The following is a 6,000-nucleotide window of genomic DNA, read 5'->3' on the forward strand; positions in this document are numbered from 1 at the left end:
CTGGTGTGATTTTTGGCAGAATCTGCTCACCATCTCCAGCCATGGAGTCCAGAGCTGTGTCCGTAGGCAGCGAGGCGGGCGACACCGCCACCAAGGGAGCACCTCCAGGCCAAAGGCAGTGGCATGGCCAAAGCAGCGCAGGGTGAGAAAGCTGTGCCCGAGCTCGGGTCCCTGCGGCCAGGTGGGGTCAGAGCGGCCGCACATCCCCAGCCGCGGCCGTGGAGGCTCCCACCCCTGGGGCTGGGCGGTCCGTGGGGAGCAAGTGCTGTGGCTTGGGCTGCTGGGACGGGCGGGAGGCTCTCGGGGCCCTGCCCTGCTCCAAAAATGGGTGGGCAGTGACAGGCAAGGTCTGCCGGGATGGGTTTGGCATGTGCTTGATTTTCAAGAGCGTGCTGCGGAAGGTCCGTGGGCTTGTTGGGTTAATCTTCAGTCCGCTGGGATGAGTACAACAGCAGTGTAGTGCCTTGTATAAAATGGCTTGCTCTTTTAATTTGGGTTTGGGGGGGGTTTTTGAGGTGTTAAAATATTTCTACAAAGCCTTTTGTTGCAGCTCCAGCATTCTGTTTCCTTCTCTTGATATCTGAAACTGCTGGGAATTTGCATAGCAAGCGCACGTGATACATGGCTGCAGAGAGGACCAAAATTCAGCGGTATTCGTTTGATAAAGCAGCAGCTTCCCCCGAACCAGGCGGAGGGAAATTGCTGTCCACTGAATTGATGGATAACATCCCCCCGCCCAGCATGGGGTTCATCGCTGTTTCTCTGTAATTTGTAAAGTGCTGCATCCCAAGGACCGTCTTTTCTTCATCAAACGCTCAAAACATTATTTGATATTTTCATGTAAAACCAAGCATTCCTGGTTTGCACATTCTGAAAATAAGATGTCTATACTGTTGTGGAAACACAGACCGGTTTCATCTCAGTCTGGCTATACCTGTTCAATGCAAGCCCTGCTTAGCTTGGTTCCTCTGCCAAATTACTCTGTTTTCTCTCCTCCCTTTGTTTTCCCCAGGCCACGGAGGGTCTGACCTAAAGCCTCCCAGGCCGGGAGCTGAGGGTGACCTGACCCGGGGCTGCTCATGCGTCGCCGCTGGTGGACGCGGCTGGGCAGGGGCCGGGGGGGGGCGGCTGCATCCCTCAAGTGTCGCAGTTTTCGCTCCCACCGACGTGTAATCATTAACCTCCCCGGGCCGTGCTTGCCGGCAATTTGCAGGGAGGCCTTGCTCCCGCCATCGTCCCACCAGGGCGGTGACTGCGGCACATCAGAGGTTTCCCGTCCCGTCTCGGCCGTTTGGCTCGGCAAGTCCTGGCTCGCCGTGGCGGGCTGTAGTTGTTTGCGTGTGGGTGTAACCTGTTGGCGTGCCTCTCCCCCAAAACGCGCCTGGGGACCCCCATCCCGCCCGCTTCCTTGGGCTTCCCGGTGAGGGCTGCGGCGGACGCTTCTTGTCGGCAGCGCTCTGCCTCTGGCTTCTTTCGGCCTCCTCCGCAGGGGTGTCCGTCCTCCAAAACCGGTGTGAGTGCTTCACCGCTTGCAGCCCATTGCTGGCCCGGTAAAGCGCCCTTACACCCCGGTGCAGGGCCGCGGTGCTGCCCGGTGTTTGCCGCAGATGCCAGGATGGCAAAGGAAGCTGTGCCGTGCTGGGCACGAGCGGCTCTTGGGTACGGAGCAGGCGTTTGGGGTTTTTTTAGAGCTAATGTCAGCGGGTTTGGAGTACAACGTTTACAGGGATAATTCTCTGTGTCACTTTTTAAGAGCGACTTATTTTTCTGCTAGTTTTTCCGCGGTGGGCACCCAGTTAAGGCCGCTCACCGGGGCATCCTGGCATCGATGGCCCCGCCGCTGCCTGCGTGTGGGCTGTGGCACCCGCTCAGCACTGCTGCCTGGCTTTTTCTCGGGGAAACCCCCCAAGACCCAATGCTGCCTGCCCTCCAGCATGGGGCCAGTGGGCCGGAATGGGCTGTCTTGCAACACGATTTCCTACGCTCCTGCAAATGAGATAAACCTTCAACAGGAAGGAAATACAGGATAAAACAGACACTTGGTGATCCCCAGCCAGAAGCATTTGGGAAGACAGACCTGAGCTGTGGTAGGTCAGTCACTCGAGGTAGCACTGCAAAGCAAATGATATTAATTAGTTTACAAATGGAGAACCCGAAACCATTTTAGAGATGCAGGTGTGCAAACACATGCCTATCTAAAGTGAGTATTTAATTTTCCATTAATAAATTTAGGAAGCCTGCAGTGAGAGCTGGCCTGAACTCAATAGATTGTACTTGCCTGAAGGCAAAGGCAGTATTTTGATAAGTGGGTTATGTTCAAATGGTTAATAATACTCTGAACTGCTCAGCTGAGGGGAAAGGTTTCACTTCTTGTGAGAAATTCCTTTGAAATGATGTCATTTTGTGTCCAAAATACACATACTTTTGAGCCATACCTGGTTTTGTGGCTGCACCATTGGCCACTCCTGCTGATGCAAAGTTAGGTGAAATGCAGCAAATTTGGGCAAGGGACCGAGGGGGACCCTGGTCACAGAAGGGCACATCTGCTGGAGGGAGTGCTTCAAGTACTCCTGTCTGCTCTTCAGAACAGACTGGCTTTGGAGGTGAACACATTCAGTTCCTCAGTTTGCTGTATCAAAGCAGAGTTTTGGAGGATGGGTGAAGACCAAGCAAAGCCTCTGGGTTTCTGTTATCGGCACGTGTATCGCCGTAGGAGAGGGAGCGCGGCGGCGGTGTGTGGGAACCGCTGGTACCCGCCATCGAACCGTGAGGCTGTGCTGACCACATTGGAGGGGGGGGGCTGCACCTGAGCTGGTGAGGTATTTCGGCCCCTCTTGGACACGGGTGGGAGTGAGAGGCCAGGCCACCCCCAGCTGCGTCGGGGGTAGCCAGCGTCTCACTCGCCTTTTGGACCGGGGCAGGCATCACACCACGGCTTGCTCACAAAACAAGGATGCCTCGGCGTGCGTGGTCTCGCACGTGCCACCCCGGCGCTGCGGCTGGGCACGCATGTGTGGCTGGTCCTGCGCCGGTCCTGGGTGGTGGGGGGCACCCAGCTTCTGGGGGGTGATGGTACCCCGTGGGCACGGAGGGCCACCAGGCACTGGCATCCCCTCGTCGGGCAAAGCCATGCACAGAGACGGGGGCAGAGGCGCTCCACCCCCTCGGGGCCTTTCCTTATTTGTTTCAATCATGACAACATGATTTACTTTATCTATAAATATCCCTCTGCACAGGGAATAACGCGCCAGATGACATTTTCCAGATGGTCTCGTGTTCATGGGTGAGGCAATCCCCTGGCATCATTAGAAAAGGGAAAATGCGATCTGCAAACCCGCACACCATTTCGCAAGCAACTTTAAAATAATTTTATGTCCATCCCTGCTCTCAGGACAGAGCAGAAGGAGTCCATTCCCCGTGTTGTGACATGTGTTGCAATTCCCCAGCTGGGACCCAACGCCCCGCAAAATCCACACACTGCAAAAAAACTGTCAGGCAGACTAGGGTCGGTGGCCTTTCTTCTGCCTTTTTTCCCCCTACTCTTTTCTTCAGAAAAATGCTTTTCCTTAAAAGTGTGGGGGGATTTGAGGGATAAGAGACAGAAAACTTTGCTGCTGTTCCTTATTATGGGTTTTGGTTTCTTTTTAATTTCTTAAACTTCCTTCAAGACTAAGAGCTATTCAAGGCAATAATTTAAAAGTTACCATTGCAGTTCAGAATGCCCTGTATTTTTTTCAAGGCCTTTGGAAGGAGCATCCTGACCAGGCAGCGCTGGCGGACCGTGCCGTCGTCAGCTGCCATTAAGTTGTTCAGATGAAGCAACGTGCCTCTTGTAGCCGGAGAGGCAGGATCACCCAGGTGTGCCGTGGAGCTGCTGGCCGGCTTCCCCAGGAGCCCGGCGACGTCCTTGCGGGTCGGGCTGCCTGCACGGCCGGGGCGAGAGCCAGAGCTGGAAAGCAGGGCGCCGCGGGAAGGGCCGAGTGGGAGCATCCCACACAGGACCCGGGTACCCACTGGGCGCTCAGGGGTGCCGCTGAGGTGGGCTGCAGGGGTCGGCGGGCTACATCTGCCTGCTGCTGGCCGGGCACTCAGAAAGAGCTTGGAGCAACCGGAGCAGCTCCGTGGGTAGGTTCCTGCACGTGGATGTTACCCCGTGGAGGAGGGACAGCCCATCGGAGGAGACCCAGGACCTGGAGCGGAGGGGAGCAGGCGGAATTAGCCAGGTGCATCACACAGGCGTGCAGCAGCTTCGTGCTGGCTGCGGGACCTCGGGGCAGTGGGTGCAGCGTGCAGGCCAAACCCTGGGCTGGCAGAATATCCAAGTATTTTGTGCAAATCCAAACACAGTCAGTTTTTACTGTAACAATGTATTGATTGGTTGAGTTATTGGGAAAAAAAGCAGGAGGTGAGACTATAGCTCGAAACAAGCACCCCCTCAGTAAGTGCCTCCAGGTGGCTGAGATCCCCCCTCTAGGCTTCCAGCCAGGACACCGACCTTGTTCTGACATTCAGCATGCGGAGCCATCAGCGTCTGAGAGAAATCCTTACTGACCAAAACTAGGAAGCTACTAGCTAGGAACCAAAGGTGTCCGTGCACCTGGAATGATTTAGGTATCCTCAAAGCCCCAGGAGGGTAGGAGTGGTCTCGACGGCTGTTTTTACACGTTAGCGGAGCATGTAAGAGCACAAGAAGGCAGCTCTGGCCTCAGTGATCGTGAGAGCTGACGGCACTCGCTCCTGTACCCGCTGTGCTGGCAGCCACGGGCGTGTTAAGAGGCTCCCCCGGGTCAGCTCTTTCGGGAGCTGCTTCCCAGGGCTCTGCACCTCCGTGCCTGGCAAAGGCAGGGGCCGGGAGCAGGCGACATGTGAGCGACGGCGGACGCTGCTGGGGGACAGCACCCCGACCGCGTGCGCTGGAGTCGCCAAACCCTCGCTTCCCCGCTGATCTCTGTGCCGTTGCTTATCCCAGTGTTCTCGTCACTACCTGTGCGGCAGCAGCACCGGGGTTTCGGGATGGTTCTCCCATTCCAGAGGAACTGGCAGGGCCACTTCCAGCTGCAGGAGCGGGTACGTTGTGGGGCGGCTGTCCCCTCGGCAGGAGGTCTGGCCACGGGCGGCAAGCACTGCCTCGCCACAGCCTTGGCCCTGGAGTTGAACAGAGCAGAAGGGGTGTAAAACACAGGAGAGGCTTTGCCTGGCGTTTCTGTTCAAGAAGAGGAACCCTGAAAGCCGTTAGTGTGCAGGGAGGGTGCAGAAAGGACACAGGGAAGATGCACCAGGAGAGACCAACCTGCCCGGGCTGCAGCTGCCTGCTCTCCACGCCAGGTGTATTGCCAACTCATCCACTTTGGAAAGAGCTGAAGTGGCCTTTTTTAGGACCTGTGCCTTTACTCATGGAGTAAAAGGGCTGGGAAGAGGCCAGCACAGGGGCCATGCTCTCAGCAAACGATGCTGCCAGCTGGGAGATCTCTGCTCTCAGTGCTGATTTATGGCAGGGAAGTCCCTACTGCCACTGCTCCCAGGGCCAAGTCTTGCATCAGAGCCAAAATTAGAGTTGTGGCTCCTGGCGATCCTGGCATTTGCCGCCTTAGACACTCTTGAGGAAAATGTGGGGAGGGTAAGAGTTTCCACCCCCCCCCCCCAAGATGGAAATCACAGCTTGGGAAAGGTCCTCTGAACTTCACCTGCCCAGGACACGTGCAAGCGTGGCCTCTCCAGCTGACCGTCCCCAAACCGCCACCACCACTGCACACAGCTCTGCTGTTTTTAGCTTCATTTTATTTTAGGTTCATTTTATTTTAGTTAACCGACTGCAGATTGGCTGTTATTTTCGCTCTGAAGCCAGGGAACGCAAAAATTTGCAATGCTTATCGAGGCTCCCCTGACCGCCGCAGCTCTCCAAGCGAGCTGCCTGCGGTGGGCGAGCCCTGAGCGGCGGCAGCAGTTTTGGGGAAAGCGTGGGCACCTCCTGTTCGCACCCACCGCAGCTTCACGGCGCAG

Source organism: Haliaeetus albicilla, chromosome 19 (assembly GCF_947461875.1).
Source record: "Haliaeetus albicilla chromosome 19, bHalAlb1.1, whole genome shotgun sequence".
Classification (NCBI taxonomy): Eukaryota; Metazoa; Chordata; class Aves; order Accipitriformes; family Accipitridae; genus Haliaeetus; species Haliaeetus albicilla.